The following is a 20,832-nucleotide window of genomic DNA, read 5'->3' on the forward strand; positions in this document are numbered from 1 at the left end:
ATTGCACCAAAGATGTCCACACTGAAAACGATCTCCTTGCAGTGCCGATATCAGTGTATCACTGTCTACCAGTAAAAGTGGCCTCGAAAGAATGAGACGACGCCCTTTTGGTTTGGTCCCCAATGCAGCACCTACAAAGTTAGTATCCTGCCAACCTTCTGACGAAAAGGTAGGTGCCAAAGAGGTTCTTGAAGTAGATATTCTGTGAGAGACTAGTTGGGCCCAGAGGAAGCCATAGTATCTACATTTGAAGCAGAACATGCCGAGGAGTACCTTACTCATTAAAAACCAGCCATGCAGGGACAGCCATAGTCTTGCTTGCAGGTTTTACCATGTCTTTGCAGAAGGTATCTGCAATGCAACACTGTTGGTTATATAATTGGTTTTTTTTCGATACCTCTTCCCCTTCCCTACCTCCCAGCTGCCTCTGGGGGACACCCATTTATCTCCTGCATACTCTCCTCTCCCCAGCCCTCTTGTCCAGAGGACATCCCAGCAACCATGACTGCTGCCTTGTCACCCAGGCCTTTCCAGGCTGTTTGCCCCTCCCCCCCACGCCCCTCTCTCCACTGGGCCAATTGTGCACCTCCTACTCTGCCCCCTTTTTTATTTAGCTGCCTTTCCTGGTGAGGTTTCACGCTGGATTACATGAGAAACATCTTTTTTGGAGCACACAAGCAGGCCATCTTCAAAGGGTTGAAGAAGGGTAAAACACTTGGAGCGTTGGTTCCATACACCCAGAGATAGTACGTTTCTCATACACTACAGATGGAAATAGAAGATGTGTGTTGGGTGTGCTTGCTCCCTTTTTTCAATTGGTTTTGCGCTTAAGTCAGAAACAATGTCTGAGAAATGGAAACCATTTACTGGAAATAATGTATAATAGTGTAGATTGGATGGCTCAAAGTTCTTCACAGACCAGCTGTTATTAAAAATGTGGCAGCGAGCACTTGGCACTTGCTGCTAAGTTAAGCGATTCTTTCCCATACATCCTGGGTTTCTTGCATACATATAAATGCTTTTGCAGTTTCTCTGATCTGTCTGACAGGAGGCCTCTTTGGAGTTACACACTTTGCAGCATCGTGTTGTGCATAAGGGTTTGAGCGACATACAATAATCACATAAGATAATTAGCTCTGCAAATATAATGGATCGTTGGCAACTGGATAACAAAAATGATGCATTTCAAGTGCGGATATACTAAAATAAATAGCCTGCAGAAAAAGTTTGCTGAAAGCCGAAAAGTGACGACAATTCATCAAAAATGCTACTCTACAGAAATTCACATGTCTGTTGAATTTAGAATTATAAAAAGACCTGCTTCACGGCAAGTGCCCTGAGCACGTGATAGAGGAAGCTTCGCCAAAGGATCGCGTGGATTAATACAAATAAAAGTGCATCAGAGCTGCTAATGTGAATGATTTGGGAAAGATCTGCTTGCAATTCTTTGCCTCGTACAGTCCAGGATTCTGTCCACAAGGCATGGCCACAGCTTATGACGGAGAGAATAGCACAGGTAATGCAAGCTCACTGTCACCACTGGAAAGGCGTGAAATTGTCACACTGCTGTGTGACTGTTGGAGGGACTTGCAAGTTGCGAGACTGTTTGTTTTTCTGCAGTTTCAGTGTTTCAAAAAGATGTCATCCTCATTCATGGCTGGTTTGGGTAAATGGTCAAGTTCTGTAACAGGAGCTAGGAATTGCAAATTAAATTGTAAATGTCCTGACGTGCATTATTTTTGTGGGACTGGGCAGACTTGCGCCTATGGTGCGTTACGATCCCCACCGTTAGCACGGCTGTACCAAGGGTTGCATACTCTCGTCTTCTGTGAAGAAAGAAGGGTTGCTGGAAAGCCTTATGGTCAGATAAGTTCTGGCTGGTTATCCTAGTGTGCAAAAGAAGCAAATATTGTTTATAGTTGGGCTGTTAACTATTTTCTTGTGAGAGCGAGCTCAACTTGTTGGCCTTTGAGTTGTGTTGTGTGCCTCTAATGAGCCTTAAATGGCAATCCTGAATATTTATATGGAAGCAGCAAGAAGGCCATATAGCTATCAGCCTAAAACATGTCATTAGAGGGAACGCAACACTTCAAAGCTATGTGGTTATTAGTACATAAACAATACGATTTCTCTGTAAAAAAAAAACAAGTGATGAGCTAATCTGTTTGTCAAATGATTTCTTGAGTGTGGTTCTTTTGGTGTGGGTCAGGGTACAACTTGGTTTTTGTGTTCACAGCCTGGTGAAAATATTGTTCCTGCAATTGTCCCTAAACATTCCTTTGGTAACAATAAGAATTGCACAACTGCTGCAATATGATCTCTAGGCTTGAGATCTGCATCTTGGCTTGAAGTACTTGTTGCACCTGGACAACGGTAGCATGCTCGGCCTGAAATATTTCTTAGGACGGAGAGTGATGCTGCTTGCTTGGATTGGCTAAGTACAAAAAAACAAACCACTTCTCTCTTTATGTAACAAAAAAAAAATGTGCAGAGGAAATCTTTAGCTGTCAATTAATTGCTTGGGGACAGTATTTTGAGTTGGGGTGGTCAGGGCACAACTTGTATGTCTTTGTGTTCACAGCCTCGTGAGAATCTTGTCCCCGTGATGGGTCTAAAAATGCAACCCTGAAGTTTTGTTTGCTAATAGTACGAATTGCACCCATGCTGCAATATGTTCATCATGTTTGAGACCACTTGTCCTACACCTGGACCAAGGGTTACAAGCTCTCAGCCTAAAATATTGCTGAGAAGGGAAAGCGACGCTGCGTGGTTAGATAAGTACAATCAAAAATATGATTTCTCTTTTGTTTGGTTGTTAATTACTTGGGAAAGAGTTTGAGTTGGGGAGACGTAGGGGCGCAACTTGTTGGTCGTTTGCTCTCACAGACTTGTGAAGTATAGTGTGTTTTTGAAGAAGTTGCTTTCTATAGAAAACCTACATTTTGTTTTCGTGCTGCTTTCCGTTTTGCAAAATGTGACCCGTCTGTTGCATGTATCTGTACCTGCTTTGTATGTGTTTGCTTTGCCTCTGTTTTTCGAATTTGAAAATTGCACACATCGTTTAGTTGTGTGGTGGACAAGAATGGAGCAGAGTGAGAAGATGATGAAATCAGACTGTTGATTAAGAGAGAGGTGTGAATGAAGTTGAAAGGAGGGGAGCTGGGCAATCTGTCTTTTTACAGACCAGTCTGAAGTTACAGTGGCGTTTTCAGATGTGTGCTTTTTCCTGATCCGATGCAGCTGGAAGTAGAACATGTGTGTTTGGTGTGCTTTCTCCTTTTTTGTTTCAATAGAAAAGGAATTGAAAACTGCATCATCTATTGCTTTTGTGCTGGTCATAAGTAAGAAGCGGAATCCCTTTGAGAAATGGAAACCGTTGTAAATAAGTAGCAAGAAATGGTTGGAATTGCCTGATCAAGCGCCACGGTATGATCACAAATTGGAGAATGCATTTCAAGTACAGATATCACAAAATCAAATGAACGCCTAGTGCTACAAGTTTGCTGGAAGCAGGCAAGTGAATTGTATATGTTGAAGGAGGAGTGCCACTCTACAGAAATGGGTATGTCGGCTGAGTTAAGAATGATCAAAGGAACAAGCAATACCTGCTTTGAAAAGGAGTTTGTGCCTTACGCATGTAGCGGAGAATGCTTCACCAGTGGATTGCGTGAATGCATAAATGGAAGAAAAAGTGGATGAGAGCGAAGACTGAATTGATTAGAAAAGATGCGCTTGCAGCGCTCTTTTGTGTCAGACAGGCCTAGATTCTGTCCACCAGACATCCTCAGCAGCAGTCATGACACAGGTAATGTAAACTATTGTGCAACATTGGGGTGTCTTTGCAATTAATGAGCCTGTTTATTTTTCCTGAATTGTATTAGTCAATAATCCAGTGGGCTTTTATTATTTTATTTAAATCTTTGCATGCGCTTGCAGCAACTACTCTGGCTATGTAAAAATGCAATGGGCCTCATTACGAGGTAGGTGGTAAGGGATAACCGGCACCGGTAAGGACACCAGTGCCGGTAATCCCGTACCACCATATTCCGAGGTCCCTTAGCGGGGTCCCTTCCTTAACGCCGGGTTTTACCAGGCGTTATGGAAGGGACCCGTTAAGGGACTTCAGAGCTAATAACGGTACCGCAAATTGCGGTACCGTTATTAGCTCCATCCCCATTCCCATTGAGCCCTATGGGGGCTCGAATGGGAATGGGGAATGGTTCCCGGAATGGGGACTTATCGGGTCCTCCAAGGTTGGAATGACCCGGTAAGTCCCTATTTCGGGAACCCGGACCCGGAATGCGGTAAGGGGGTAGCCATGGTGCTAATAGCACCATGGCTACCTCCTACCTCGTAATGAGGCCCAATGTCCTCTTTTGACTGGTTGCACTAAAGTGCTTGTTTTCTAGCTTTTGTAGTTGTGTTGATGATTTGGGTGGAAATGTTTCCAAATTGTCTTAAAGTGCCAGTAGCGCTACTAAGTAAATGAATTGGTGACATTTCTCACTTTTGTATTGTTTTTGTGGGACTGTGCATGCTTTCTATATCTTCCAACCGGAACCTTTAAAGGAATACGTTTTCCGTTCTCGACGATCGGCCCTATATCTCAATTCTGAAAATTGCTTTGCTTAGCAGTAAGACTTGCACGCATGTTGCGCTAAACTCTCGTGTTTGAGACCCACATTTTTGTTTGGACAATTTGCTGTAATAATGTACCAAAGGGTTTGTAAAAAAAATGTCTGGTAAGATGCAATGCTATGTGGTCAGATAAGTACTAGATGACTGGTTATCCTAGTTTACAAAAAATACATTCCTTAATTTTATATAAAAAAGGCCAAGGACAGTTATTTGGTTCTTGATTTCTTGTGATCGTACTTGAGTTGGGGGCAAGTTGGGGCACAGCTTGTTGGTCTTTGTTTTCACAGCCTCGAGATTATCTAGTGCCTGCCATGAGTCTACAATGGCAATCCTGAAAATAGCTTTGGGAGCAGTAATCATTGTACCCATGCTGCAATTCGGTCTCCAGGTTTGCACCAATAAACTTTGATTGGAATACTTGTCATACAGCTAGTGTACGGATTACAGGCGATGTGCTTAGATAAGATTCCTCTTTCCTTTGGTTCTGGATAGTCTTTGAGTTGGGGCACAAGTGGAGGTGCACATCTTGTTGTTTTATGTTTTCACAGCCTCGTGAGAATCTTGTGCCTGCGATGGGCCTGGATGCTGCATTACCATCTCTAGTTTTGAATCCTCCATCTTTGCCTGGTATATTTGTCATAACAGCTGGACTACGGCAGCCTAAAAAATGTAATTCAAGGGAAAGCACCGCGTTAAAGCTACATGGTTAGATAAGTACATAAACAATCCAATATCTCACAAAAAGAAGTGATGAGGAATTGATTTTTGGGGGGTACTTAATTTGGAGGGGGGGGGCGTTCAGGGTACAACTTGTTTTTGTGTTCACAGCCTCGTGAAAATCTTGTTCCTGCGATTGCCTGAACATTTCTTTGGTAGCAGTATGAATTGCACCTGTGCTGTGCTACGAATTCTATGTTTGGGTCTTAGAACTTTGCTTGGAATATTTGTCATACAGCTCGACCAGGACTAACATTTCTGAGAAGTGAAGGCGATGCTGCTTGTTTGGCTAAGTAGAAAAAACAATACAATTTCTCTTTTTTACATTATTCCTTCGATTCCAATTGATTGCTTGGGGCAGTATTTGAGATGGGGGCTTCGGGGCACAACTTGTTGGTCTTTGTTTTCGCAGCCTCGTGAGAATCTGGTCCCTGCAATGGGCCTGCAACGGATTCCAGACATTTTTTTTGGCAACAATAAGAATTGCACAACTGCTGCAATATGATCTGTGGGCTTGAGGAAATGATGAGGAAATACTTATCGTACACCTGGACCACGGCTGCATGCTCTCTGCCTGAAATATTTCTGAGGAGGGATCGCGATGCTGCTTGTTTGGATTGGATGAGTACAAAAACCCAAACCACTTCTCTCAATGTAAAAAACAAAAAATTGAAGAGGAATTCTTTGGATGCCAATTGATTGCTTGGGGGGGGTACTCAATTTAGAGGCGGGGGCTTCCAGGGTACAACTTATTTTTGTGTTCACAGCCTCATGAAATTCTTGGTCCTGCGATCGGCCTGAACATTTCTTTGGTAGCAGTAAGAATTGCACCCATGCTGTGGTACGAGTTCTAGGTTTGAGTCTTGGAGCTTTGCTTGGAATACTTGTCGTACAGCTCGACCAGGACTAACATTTCTGAGAAGTGAAGGCGATGCTGCTTGTTTGGCTAAGTAGAAAAAAAGACCATTTCTCTTTTTGCGTTATTCTTTGGATGCCAATTGATTGCTTGGGCAGCATTTGAGTAGGGGGGATTCGGGGCACAACTTGTTGGTCTTTGTGTTCGCAGCCTCGTGAAAATCTCGTCCCTACGATGGTCCTGCAACGGATACCAGACATTTTGTTTGGTAACAGTAAGAATTGCACAACTGCTGCAATATGATCTCTAGGCTTGAGATCTGCATCTTGGCTTGAAGTACTTGTTGCACCTGGACAACGGTAGCATGCTCGGCCTGAAATATTTCTTAGGACGGAGAGTGATGCTGCTTGCTTGGATTGGCTAAGTACAAAAAAACAAACCACTTCTCTCTTTATGTAACAAAAAAAAAATGTGCAGAGGAAATCTTTAGTTGTCAATTAATTGCTTGGGGACAGTATTTTGAGTTGGGGTGGTCAGGGCACAACTTGTATGTCTTTGTGTTCACAGCCTCGTGAGAATCTTGTCCCCGTGATGGGTCTAAAAATGCAACCCTGAAGTTTTGTTTGCTAATAGTACGAATTGCACCCATGCTGCAATATGATCATCATGTTTGAGACCACTTGTCCTACACCTGGACCAAGGGTTACAAGCTCTCAGCCTAAAATATTGCCGAGAAGGGAAAGCGACGCTGCGTGGTTAGATAAGTACAATCAAAAATATGATTTCTCTTTTGTTTGGTTGTTAATTACTTGGGAAAGAGTTTGAGTTGGGGAGACGTAGGGGCGCAACTTGTTGGTCGTTTGCTCTCACAGACTTGTGAAGTATAGTGTGTTTTTGAAGAAGTTGCTTTCTATAGAAAACCTACATTTTGTTTTCGTGCTGCTTTCCGTTTTGCAAAATGTGACCCGTCTGTTGCATGTATCTGTACCTGCTTTGTATGTGTTTGCTTTGCCTCTGTTTTTCGAATTTGAAAATTGCACACATCGTTTAGTTGTGTGGTGGACAAGAATGGAGCAGAGTGAGAAGATGATGAAATCAGACTGTTGATTAAGAGAGAGGTGTGAATGAAGTTGAAAGGAGGGGAGCTGGGCAATCTGTCTTTTTACAGACCAGTCTGAAGTTAAAGTGGCGTTTTCAGATGTGTGCTTTTTCCTGATCCAATGCAGCTGGAAGTAGAACATGTGTGTTTGGTGTGCTTTCTCCTTTTTTGTTTCAATAGAAAAGGAATTGAAAACTGCATCATCTATTGCTTTTGTGCTGGTCATAAGTAAGAAGCGGAATCCCTTTGAGAAATGGAAACCGTTGTAAATAAGTAGCAAGAAATGGTTGGAATTGCCTGATCAAGCGCCACGGTATGATCACAAATTGGAGAATGCATTTCAAGTACAGATATCACAAAATCAAATGAACGCCTAGTGCAACAAGTTTGCTGGAAGCAGGCAAGTGAATTGTATATGTTGAAGGAGGAGTGCCACTCTACAGAAATGGGTATGTCAGCTGAGTTAAGAATGATCAAAGGAACAAGCAATACCTGCTTTGAAAAGGAGTTTGTGCCTTACGCATGTAGCGGAGAATGCTTCACCAGTGGATTGCGTGAATGCATAAATGGAAGAAAAAGTGGATGAGAGCGAAGACTGTGAATTGATTAGAAAAGATGCGCTTGCAGCGCTCTTTGTGTCAGACAGGCCTAGATTCTGTCCACCAGACATCCTCAGCAGCAGTCATGACACAGGTAATGTAAACTATTGTGCAACATTGGGGTGTCTTTGCAATTAATGAGCCTGTTTATTTTTCCTGAATTGTATTAGTCAATAATCCAGTGGGCTTTTATTATTTTATTTAAATCTTTGCATGCGCTTGCAGCAACTACTCTGGCTATGTAAAAATGCAATGGGCCTCATTACGAGGTAGGTGGTAAGGGATTACCGGCACCGGTAAGGACACCAGTGCCGGTAATCCTGTACCACCCTATTCCGAGGTCCCTTAGCGGGGTCCCTTCCTTAACGCCGGGTTTTACCAGGCGTTATGGAAGGGACCCGTTAAGGGACTTCAGAGCTAATAACGGTACCGCAATTTGCGGTACCGTTATTAGCTCCATCCCCATTCCCATTGAGCCCTATGGGGGCTCGAATGGGAATGGGGAATGGTTCCCGGAATGGGGACTTATCGGGTCCTCCAAGGTTGGAATGACCCGGTAAGTCCCTATTTCGGGAACCCGGACCCGGAATGCGGTAAGGGGGTAGCCATGGTGCTAATAGCACCATGGCTACCTCCTACCTCGTAATGAGGCCCAATGTCCTCTTTTGACTGGTTGCACTAAAGTGCTTGTTTTCTAGCTTTTGTAGTTGTGTTGATGATTTGGGTGGGAATGTTTCCAAATTGTCTTAAAGTGCCAGTAGCGCTACTAAGTAAATGAATTGGTGACATTTCTCACTTTTGTATTTCTTTTTGTGGGACTGTGCATGCTTTCTATATCTTCCAACCGGAACCTTTAAAGGAATACGTTTTCCGTTCTCGACGATCGGCCCTATATCTCAATTCTGAAAATTGCTTTGCTTAGCAGTAAGGCTTGCACGCATGTTGCGCTAAACTCTCGTGTTTGAGACCCACATTTTTGTTTGGACAATTTGCTGTACTGATGTACCAAAGGGTTTGTAAAAAAATGTCTGGTAAGATGCAATGCTATGTGGTCAGATAAGTACTAGATGACTGGTTATCCTAGTTTACAAAAAATGCATTCCTTAATTTTATATAAAAAAGGCCAAGGACAGTTATTTGGTTCTTGATTCCTTGTGATCGTACTTGAGTTGGGGGCAAGTTGGGGCACAGCTTGTTGGTCTTTGTTTTCACAGCCTCGAGATTATCTAGTGCCTGCCATGAGTCTACAATGGCAATCCTGAAAATAGCTTTGGGAGCAGTAATCATTGTACCCATGATGCAATTCGGTCTCCAGGTTTGCACCAATAAACTTTGATTGGAATACTTGTCATACAGCTAGTGTACGGATTACAGGCGATGTGCTTAGATAAGATTCCTCTTTCCTTTGGTTCTGGATAGTCTTTGAGTTGGGGCACAAGTGGAGGTGCACATCTTGTTGTTTTATGTTTTCACAGCCTCGTGAGAATCTTGTGCCTGCGATGGGCCTGGATGCTGCATTACCATCTCTAGTTTTGAATCCTCCATCTTTGCCTGGTATATTTGTCATAACAGCTGGACTACGGCAGCCTAAAAAATGTAATTCAAGGGAAAGCAACGCGTTAAAGCTACATGGTTAGATAAGTACATAAACAATCCAATATCTCACAAAAAGAAGTGATGAGGAATTGATTTTTGGGGGGTACTTAATTTGGAGGGGGGGGGCGGTAAGGGTACAACTTGTTTTTGTGTTCACAGCCTCGTGAAAATCTTGTTCCTGCGATTGCCTGAACATTTCTTTGGTAGCAGTATGAATTGCACCTGTGCTGTGCTACGAATTTTATGTTTGGGTCTTAGAGCTTTGCTTGGAATATTTGTCATACAGCTCGACCAGGACTAACATTTCTGAGAAGTGAAGGCGATGCTGCTTGTTTGGCTAAGTAGAAAAAACAATACAATTTCTCTTTTTTACATTATTCCTTCGATTCCAATTGATTGCTTGGGGCAGTATTTGAGATGGGGGCTTCGGGGCACAACTTGTTGGTCTTTGTTTTCGCAGCCTCGTGAGAATCTGGTCCCTGCAATGGGCCTGCAACGGATTCCAGACATTTTTTTTGGCAACAATAAGAATTGCACAACTGCTGCAATATGATCTGTGGGCTTGAGGAAATGATGAGGAAATACTTATCGTACACCTGGACCACGGCTGCATGCTCTCTGCCTGAAATATTTCTGAGGAGGGATCGCGATGCTGCTTGTTTGGATTGGATGAGTACAAAAACCCAAACCACTTCTCTCAATGTAAAAAACGAAAAATTGAAGAGGAATTCTTTGGATGCCAATTGATTGCTTGGGGGGGGGTACTCAATTTAGAGGCGGGGGCTTCCAGGGTACAACTTATTTTTGTGTTCACAGCCTCGTGAAATTCTTGGTCCTGCGATCGGCCTGAACATTTCTTTGGTAGCAGTAAGAATTGCACCCATGCTGTGGTACGAGTTCTAGGTTTGAGTCTTGGAGCTTTGCTTGGAATACTTGTCGTACAGCTCGACCAGGACTAACATTTCTGAGAAGTGAAGGCGATGCTGCTTGTTTGGCTAAGTAGAAAAAAAGACCATTTCTCTTTTTACGTTATTCTTTGGATACCAATTGATTGCTTGGGCAGCATTTGAGTAGGGGGGATTCGGGGCACAACTTGTTGGTCTTTGTGTTCGCAGCCTCGTGAAAATCTCGTCCCTACGATGGTCCTGCAACGGATACCAGACATTTTGTTTGGTAACAGTAAGAATTGCACAACTGCTGCAATATGATCTCTAGGCTTGAGATCTGCATCTTGGCTTGAAGTACTTGTTGCACCTGGACAACGGTAGCATGCTCGGCCTGAAATATTTCTTAGGACGGAGAGTGATGCTGCTTGCTTGGATTGGCTAAGTACAAAAAAACAAACCACTTCTCTCTTTATTTAACAAAAAAAAAATGTGCAGAGGAAATCTTTAGTTGTCAATTAATTGCTTGGGGACAGTATTTTGAGTTGGGGTTGTCAGGGCACAACTTGTATGTCTTTGTGTTCACAGCCTCGTGAGAATCTTGTCCCCGTGATGGGTCTAAAAATGCAACCCTGAAGTTTTGTTTGCTAATAGTACGAATTGCACCCATGCTGCAATATGATCATCATGTTTGAGACCACTTGTCCTACACCTGGACCAAGGGTTACAAGCTCTCAGCCTAAAATATTGCCGAGAAGGGAAAGCGACGCTGCGTGGTTAGATAAGTACAATCAAAAATATGATTTCTCTTTTGTTTGGTTGTTAATTACTTGGGAAAGAGTTTGAGTTGGGGGAGACGTAGGGGCGCAACTTGTTGGTCGTTTGCTCTCAAAGACTTGTGAAGTATAGTGTGTTTTTGAAGAAGTTGCTTTCTATAGAAAACCTACATTTTGTTTTCGTGCTGCTTTCCGTTTTGCAAAATGTGACCCGTCTGTTGCATGTATCTGTACCTGCTTTGTATGTGTTTGCTTTGCCTCTGTTTTTCGAATTTGAAAATTGCACACATCGTTTAGTTGTGTGGTGGACAAGAATGGAGCAGAGTGAGAAGATGATGAAATCAGACTGTTGATTAAGAGAGAGGTGTGAATGAAGTTGAAAGGAGGGGAGCTGGGCAATCTGTCTTTTTACAGACCAATCTGAAGTTACAGTGGCGTTTTCAGATGTGTGCTTTTTCCTGATCCGATGCAGCTGGAAGTAGAACATGTGTGTTTGGTGTGCTTGCTCCTTTTTTGTTTCAATAGAAAAGGAATTGAAAACTGCATCATCTATTGCTTTTGTGCTGGTCATAAGTAAGAAGCGGAATCCCTTTGGGAAATGGAAACCGTTGTAAATAAGTAGCAAGAAATGGTTGGAATTGCCTGATCAAGCGCCACGGTATGAACACAAATTGGAGAATGCATTTCAAGTACAGATATCACAAAATCAAATGAACGCCTAGTGCTACAAGTTTGCTGGAAGCAGGCAAGTGAATTGTATATGTTGAAGGAGGAGTGCCACGCTACAGAAATGGGTATGTCGGCTGAGTTAAGAATGATCAAAGGAACAAGCAATACCCGCTTTGAAAAGGAGTTTGTGCCTTACGCATGTAGCGGAGAATGCTTCACCAGTGGATTGCGTGAATGCATAAATGGAAGAAAAAGTTTATGAGAGCGAATACTGTGAATTGATTAGAAAAGATGCGCTTGCAGCGCTCTTTGTGTCAGACAGGCCTAGATTCTGTCCACCAGACATCCTCAGCAGCAGTCATGACACAGGTAATGTAAACTATTGTGCAACATTGGGGTGTCTTTGCAATTAATGAGCCTGTTTATTTTTCCTGAATTGTATTAGTCAATAATCCAGTGGGCTTTTATTATTTTATTTAAATCTTTGCATGCGCTTGCAGCAACTACTCTGGCTATGTAAAAATGCAATGGGCCTCATTACGAGGTAGGTGGTAAGGGATTACCGGCACCGGTAAGGACACCAGTGCCGGTAATCCCGTACCACCCTATTCCGAGGTCCCTTAGCGGGGTCCCTTCCTTAACGCCGGGTTTTACCAGGCGTTATGGAAGGGACCCGTTAAGGGACTTCAGAGCTAATAACGGTACCGCAAATTGCGGTACCGTTATTAGCTCCATCCCCATTCCCATTGAGCCCTATGGGGGCTCGAATGGGAATGGGGAATGGTTCCCGGAATGGGGACTTATCGGGTCCTCCAAGGTTGGAATGACCCGGTAAGTCCCTATTTCGGGAACCCGGACCCGGAATGCGGTAAGGGGGTAGCCATGGTGCTAATAGCACCATGGCTACCTCCTACCTCGTAATGAGGCCCAATGTCCTCTTTTGACTGGTTGCACTAAAGTGCTTGTTTTCTAGCTTTTGTAGTTGTGTTGATGATTTGGGTGGGAATGTTTCCAAATTGTCTTAAAGTGCCAGTAGCGCTACTAAGTAAATGAATTGGTGACATTTCTCACTTTTGTATTGTTTTTGTGGGACTGTGCATGCTTTCTATATCTTCCAACCGGAACCTTTAAAGGAATACGTTTTCCGTTCTCGACGATCGGCCCTATATCTCAATTCTGAAAATTGCTTTGCTTAGCAGTAAGACTTGCACGCATGTTGCACTAAACTCTCGTGTTTGAGACCCACATTTTTGTTTGGACAATTTGCTGTACTGATGTACCAAAGGGTTTGTAAAAAAATGTCTGGTAAGATGCAATGCTATGTGGTCAGATAAGTACTAGATGACTGGTTATCCTAGTTTACAAAAAATACATTCCTTAATTTTATATAAAAAAGGCCAAGGACAGTTATTTGGTTCTTGATTCCTTGTGATCGTACTTGAGTTGGGGGCAAGTTGGGGCACAGCTTGTTGGTCTTTGTTTTCACAGCCTCGAGATTATCTAGTGCCTGCCATGAGTCTACAATGGCAATCCTGAAAATAGCTTTGGGAGCAGTAATCATTGTACCCATGATGCAATTCGGTCTCCAGGTTTGCACCAATAAACTTTGATTGGAATACTTGTCATACAGCTAGTGTACGGATTACAGGCGATGTGCTTAGATAAGATTCCTCTTTCCTTTGGTTCTGGATAGTCTTTGAGTTGGGGCACAAGTGGAGGTGCACATCTTGTTGTTTTATGTTTTCACAGCCTCGTGAGAATCTTGTGCCTGCGATGGGCCTGGATGCTGCATTACCATCTCTAGTTTTGAATCCTCCATCTTTGCCTGGTATATTTGTCATAACAGCTGGACTACGGCAGCCTAAAAAATGTAATTCAAGGGAAAGCAACGCGTTAAAGCTACATGGTTAGATAAGTACATAAACAATCCAATATCTCACAAAAAGAAGTGATGAGGAATTGATTTTTGGGGGGTACTTAATTTGGAGGGGGGGGGGGCGGTAAGGGTACAACTTGTTTTTGTGTTCACAGCCTCGTGAAAATCTTGTTCCTGCGATTGCCTGAACATTTCTTTGGTAGCAGTATGAATTGCACCTGTGCTGTGCTACGAATTTTATGTTTGGGTCTTAGAGCTTTGCTTGGAATATTTGTCATACAGCTCGACCAGGACTAACATTTCTGAGAAGTGAAGGCGATGCTGCTTGTTTGGCTAAGTAGAAAAAACAATACAATTTCTCTTTTTTACATTATTCCTTCGATTCCAATTGATTGCTTGGGGCAGTATTTGAGATGGGGGCTTCGGGGCACAACTTGTTGGTCTTTGTTTTCGCAGCCTCGTGAGAATCTGGTCCCTGCAATGGGCCTGCAACGGATTCCAGACATTTTTTTTGGCAACAATAAGAATTGCACAACTGCTGCAATATGATCTGTGGGCTTGAGGAAATGATGAGGAAATACTTATCGTACACCTGGACCACGGCTGCATGCTCTCTGCCTGAAATATTTCTGAGGAGGGATCGCGATGCTGCTTGTTTGGATTGGATGAGTACAAAAACCCAAACCACTTCTCTCAATGTAAAAAACGAAAAATTGAAGAGGAATTCTTTGGATGCCAATTGATTGCTTGGGGGGGGGTACTCAATTTAGAGGCGGGGGCTTCCAGGGTACAACTTATTTTTGTGTTCACAGCCTCGTGAAATTCTTGGTCCTGCGATCGGCCTGAACATTTCTTTGGTAGCAGTAAGAATTGCACCCATGCTGTGGTACGAGTTCTAGGTTTGAGTCTTGGAGCTTTGCTTGGAATACTTGTCGTACAGCTCGACCAGGACTAACATTTCTGAGAAGTGAAGGCGATGCTGCTTGTTTGGCTAAGTAGAAAAAAAGACCATTTCTCTTTTTACGTTATTCTTTGGATACCAATTGATTGCTTGGGCAGCATTTGAGTAGGGGGGATTCGGGGCACAACTTGTTGGTCTTTGTGTTCGCAGCCTCGTGAAAATCTCGTCCCTACGATGGTCCTGCAACGGATACCAGACATTTTGTTTGGTAACAGTAAGAATTGCACAACTGCTGCAATATGATCTCTAGGCTTGAGATCTGCATCTTGGCTTGAAGTACTTGTTGCACCTGGACAACGGCAGCATGCTCGGCCTGAAATATTTCTTAGGACGGAGAGTGATGCTGCTTGCTTGGATTGGCTAAGTACAAAAAAACAAACCACTTCTCTCTTTATTTAACAAAAAAAAAATGTGCAGAGGAAATCTTTAGTTGTCAATTAATTGCTTGGGGACAGTATTTTGAGTTGGGGTTGTCAGGGCACAACTTGTATGTCTTTGTGTTCACAGCCTCGTGAGAATCTTGTCCCCGTGATGGGTCTAAAAATGCAACCCTGAAGTTTTGTTTGCTAATAGTACGAATTGCACCCATGCTGCAATATGATCATCATGTTTGAGACCACTTGTCCTACACCTGGACCAAGGGTTACAAGCTCTCAGCCTAAAATATTGCCGAGAAGGGAAAGCGACGCTGCGTGGTTAGATAAGTACAATCAAAAATATGATTTCTCTTTTGTTTGGTTGTTAATTACTTGGGAAAGAGTTTGAGTTGGGGGAGACGTAGGGGCGCAACTTGTTGGTCGTTTGCTCTCACAGACTTGTGAAGTATAGTGTGTTTTTGAAGAAGTTGCTTTCTATAGAAAACCTACATTTTGTTTTCGTGCTGCTTTCCGTTTTGCAAAATGTGACCCGTCTGTTGCATGTATCTGTACCTGCTTTGTATGTGTTTGCTTTGCCTCTGTTTTTCGAATTTGAAAATTGCACACATCGTTTAGTTGTGTGGTGGACAAGAATGGAGCAGAGTGAGAAGATGATGAAATCAGACTGTTGATTAAGAGAGAGGTGTGAATGAAGTTGAAAGGAGGGGAGCTGGGCAATCTGTCTTTTTACAGACCAATCTGAAGTTACAGTGGCGTTTTCAGATGTGTGCTTTTTCCTGATCCGATGCAGCTGGAAGTAGAACATGTGTGTTTGGTGTGCTTGCTCCTTTTTTGTTTCAATAGAAAAGGAATTGAAAACTGCATCATCTATTGCTTTTGTGCTGGTCATAAGTAAGAAGCGGAATCCCTTTGGGAAATGGAAACCGTTGTAAATAAGTAGCAAGAAATGGTTGGAATTGCCTGATCAAGCGCCACGGTATGAACACAAATTGGAGAATGCATTTCAAGTACAGATATCACAAAATCAAATGAACGCCTAGTGCTACAAGTTTGCTGGAAGCAGGCAAGTGAATTGTATATGTTGAAGGAGGAGTGCCACGCTACAGAAATGGGTATGTCGGCTGAGTTAAGAATGATCAAAGGAACAAGCAATACCCGCTTTGAAAAGGAGTTTGTGCCTTACGCATGTAGCGGAGAATGCTTCACCAGTGGATTGCGTGAATGCATAAATGGAAGAAAAAGTGGATGAGAGCGAAGACTGAATTGATTAGAAAAGATGCGCTTGCAGCGCTCTTTGTGTCAGACAGGCCTAGATTCTGTCCACCAGACATCCTCAGCAGCAGTCATGACACAGGTAATGTAAACTATTGTGCAACATTGGGGTGTCTTTGCAATTAATGAGCCTGTTTATTTTTCCTGAATTGTATTAGTCAATAATCCAGTGGGCTTTTATTATTTTATTTAAATCTTTGCATGCGCTTGCAGCAACTACTCTGGCTATGTAAAAATGCAATGGGCCTCATTACGAGGTAGGTGGTAAGGGATAACTGGCACCGGTAAGGACACCAGTGCCGGTAATCCCGTACCACCCTATTCCGAGGTCCCTTAGCGGGGTCCCTTCCTTAACGCCGGGTTTTACCAGGCGTTATGGAAGGGACCCGTTAAGGGACTTCAGAGCTAATAACAGTACCGCAAATTGCGGTACCGTTATTAGCTCCATCCCCATTCCCATTGAGCCCTATGGGGGCTCGAATGGGAATGGGGAATGGTTCCCGGAATGGGGACTTATCGGGTCCTCCAAGGTTGGAATGACCCGGTAAGTCCCTATTTCGGGAACCCGGACCCGGAATGCGGTAAGGGGGTAGCCATGGTGCTAATAGCACCATGGCTACCTCCTACCTCGTAATGAGGCCCAATGTCCTCTTTTGACTGGTTGCACTAAAGTGCTTGTTTTCTAGCTTTTGTAGTTGTGTTGATGTTTTGGGTGGAAATGTTTCCAAATTGTCTTAAAGTGCCAGTAGCGCTACTAAGTAAATGAATTGGTGACATTTCTCACTTTTGTATTGTTTTTGTGGGACTGTGCATGCTTTCTATATCTTCCAACCGGAACCTTTAAAGGAATACGTTTTCCGTTCTCGACGATCGGCCCTATATCTCAATTCTGAAAATTGCTTTGCTTAGCAGTAAGACTTGCACGCATGTTGCGCTAAACTCTCGTGTTTGAGACCCACATTTTTGTTTGGACAATTTGCTGTACTGATGTACCAAAGGGTTTGTAAAAAAATGTCTGGTAAGATGCAATGCTATGTGGTCAGATAAGTACTAGATGACTGGTTATCCTAGTTTACAAAAAATACATTCCTTAATTTTATATAAAAAAGGCCAAGGACAGTTATTTGGTTCTTGATTCCTTGTGATCGTACTTGAGTTGGGGGCAAGTTGGGGCACAGCTTGTTGGTCTTTGTTTTCACAGCCTCGAGATTATCTAGTGCCTGCCATGAGTCTACAATGGCAATCCTGAAAATAGCTTTGGGAGCAGTAATCATTGTACCCATGCTGCAATTCGGTCTCCAGGTTTGCACCAATAAACTTTGATTGGAATACTTGTCATACAGCTAGTGTACGGATTACAGGCGATGTGCTTAGATAAGATTCCTCTTTCCTTTGGTTCTGGATAGTCTTTGAGTTGGGGCACAAGTGGAGGTGCACATCTTGTTGTTTTATGTTTTCACAGCCTCGTGAGAATCTTGTGCCTGCGATGGGCCTGGATGCTGCATTACGATCTCTAGTTTTGAATCCTCCATCTTTGCCTGGTATATTTGTCATAACAGCTGGATTACGGCAGCCTAAAAAATGTAATTCAAGGGAAAGCAACGCGTTAAAGCTACATGGTTAGATAAGTACATAAACAATCCAATATCTCACAAAAAGAAGTGATGAGGAATTGATTTTTGGGGCGTACTTAATTTGGAGGGGGGGGGGGGCGGTAAGGGTACAACTTGTTTTTGTGTTCACAGCCTCGTGAAAATCTTGTTCCTGCGATTGCCTGAACATTTCTTTGGTAGCAGTATGAATTGCACCTGTGCTGTGCTACGAATTCTATGTTTGGGTCTTAGAGCTTTGCTTGGAATATTTGTCATACAGCTCGACCAGGACTAACATTTCTGAGAAGTGAAGGCGATGCTGCTTGTTTGGCTAAGTAGAAAAAACAATACAATTTCTCTTTTTTACATTATTCCTTCGATTCCAATTGATTGCTTGGGGCAGTATTTGAGATGGGGGCTTCGGGGCACAACTTGTTGGTCTTTGTTTTCGCAGCCTCGTGAGAATCTGGTCCCTGCAATGGGCCTGCAACGGATTCCAGACATTTTTTTTGGCAACAATAAGAATTGCACAACTGCTGCAATATGATCTGTGGGCTTGAGGAAATGATGAGGAAATACTTATCGTACACCTGGACCACGGCTGCATGCTCTCTGCCTGAAATATTTCTGAGGAGGGATCGCGATGCTGCTTGTTTGGATTGGATGAGTACAAAAACCCAAACCACTTCTCTCAATGTAAAAAACAAAAAATTGAAGAGGAATTCTTTGGATGCCAATTGATTGCTTGGGGGGGGTACTCAATTTAGAGGCGGGGGCTTCCAGGGTACAACTTATTTTTGTGTTCACAGCCTCATGAAATTCTTGGTCCTGCGATCGGCCTGAACATTTCTTTGGTAGCAGTAAGAATTGCACCCATGCTGTGGTACGAGTTCTAGGTTTGAGTCTTGGAGCTTTGCTTGGAATACTTGTCGTACAGCTCGACCAGGACTAACATTTCTGAGAAGTGAAGGCGATGCTGCTTGTTTGGCTAAGTAGAAAAAAAGACCATTTCTCTTTTTGCGTTATTCTTTGGATGCCAATTGATTGCTTGGGCAGCATTTGAGTAGGGGGGATTCGGGGCACAACTTGTTGGTCTTTGTGTTCGCAGCCTCGTGAAAATCTCGTCCCTACGATGGTCCTGCAACGGATACCAGACATTTTGTTTGGTAACAGTAAGAATTGCACAACTGCTGCAATATGATCTCTAGGCTTGAGATCTGCATCTTGGCTTGAAGTACTTGTTGCACCTGGACAACGGTAGCATGCTCGGCCTGAAATATTTCTTAGGACGGAGAGTGATGCTGCTTGCTTGGATTGGCTAAGTACAAAAAAACAAACCACTTCTCTCTTTATGTAACAAAAAAAAAATGTGCAGAGGAAATCTTTAGTTGTCAATTAATTGCTTGGGGACAGTATTTTGAGTTGGGGTGGTCAGGGCACAACTTGTATGTCTTTGTGTTCACAGCCTCGTGAGAATCTTGTCCCCGTGATGGGTCTAAAAATGCAACCCTGAAGTTTTGTTTGCTAATAGTACGAATTGCACCCATGCTGCAATATGATCATCATGTTTGAGACCACTTGTCCTACACCTGGACCAAGGGTTACAAGCTCTCAGCCTAAAATATTGCCGAGAAGGGAAAGCGACGCTGCGTGGTTAGATAAGTACAATCAAAAATATGATTTCTCTTTTGTTTGGTTGTTAATTACTTGGGAAAGAGTTTGAGTTGGGGAGACGTAGGGGCGCAACTTGTTGGTCGTTTGCTCTCACAGACTTGTGAAGTATAGTGTGTTTTTGAAGAAGTTGCTTTCTATAGAAAACCTACATTTTGTTTTCGTGCTGCTTTCCGTTTTGCAAAATGTGACCCGTCTGTTGCATGTATCTGTACCTGCTTTGTATGTGTTTGCTTTGCCTCTGTTTTTCGAATTTGAAAATTGCACACATCGTTTAGTTGTGTGGTGGACAAGAATGGAGCAGAGTGAGAAGATGATGAAATCAGACTGTTGATTAAGAGAGAGGTGTGAATGAAGTTGAAAGGAGGGGAGCTGGGCAATCTGTCTTTTTACAGACCAGTCTGAAGTTAAAGTGGCGTTTTCAGATGTGTGCTTTTTCCTGATCCAATGCAGCTGGAAGTAGAACATGTGTGTTTGGTGTGCTTTCTCCTTTTTTGTTTCAATAGAAAAGGAATTGAAAACTGCATCATCTATTGCTTTTGTGCTGGTCATAAGTAAGAAGCGGAATCCCTTTGAGAAATGGAAACCGTTGTAAATAAGTAGCAAGAAATGGTTGGAATTGCCTGATCAAGCGCCACGGTATGATCACAAATTGGAGAATGCATTTCAAGTACAGATATCACAAAATCAAATGAACGCCTAGTGCAACAAGTTTGCTGGAAGCAGGCAAGTGAATTGTATATGTTGAAGGAGGAGTGCCACTCTACAGAAATGGGTATGTCAGCTGAGTTAAGAATGATCAAAGGAACAAGCAATACCTGCTTTGAAAAGGAGTTTGTGCCTTACGCATGTAGCGGAGAATGCTTCACCAGTGGATTGCGTGAATGCATAAATGGAAGAAAAAGTGGATGAGAGCGAAGACTGTGAATTGATTAGAAAAGATGCGCTTGCAGCGCTCTTTGTGTCAGACAGGCCTAGATTCTGTCCACCAGACATCCTCAGCAGCAGTCATGACACAGGTAATGTAAACTATTGTGCAACATTGGGGTGTCTTTGCAATTAATGAGCCTGTTTATTTTTCCTGAATTGTATTAGTCAATAATCCAGTGGGCTTTTATTATTTTATTTAAATCTTTGCATGCGCTTGCAGCAACTACTCTGGCTATGTAAAAATGCAATGGGCCTCATTACGAGGTAGGTGGTAAGGGATTACCGGCACCGGTAAGGACACCAGTGCCGGTAATCCTGT

General features: G+C 43.0%; 1 protein-coding gene across 4 annotated transcripts in view; it reads left to right on the plus strand.

Annotated features, from left to right (window-relative positions):
- The window catches only part of LOC138504630 (uncharacterized), an 89,347-nt gene that overhangs the window by 15,251 nt on the left and 53,264 nt on the right, over positions 1–20,832 (plus strand). For all 4 annotated transcript variants that reach the window (XR_011279875.1, XR_011279876.1, XR_011279878.1 and 1 more), the window contains exon 5: positions 1–20,832. This exon is cut by the window's right edge and continues 12,358 nt beyond it. The gene's annotated coding sequence lies outside the window, so the exon portion shown is untranslated.

The sequence above is a fragment of the Ambystoma mexicanum genome, chromosome 11 (assembly GCF_040938575.1).
Source record: "Ambystoma mexicanum isolate Mex_15411 chromosome 11, UKY_AmexF1_1, whole genome shotgun sequence".
NCBI lineage: Eukaryota > Metazoa > Chordata > Amphibia > Caudata > Ambystomatidae > Ambystoma > Ambystoma mexicanum.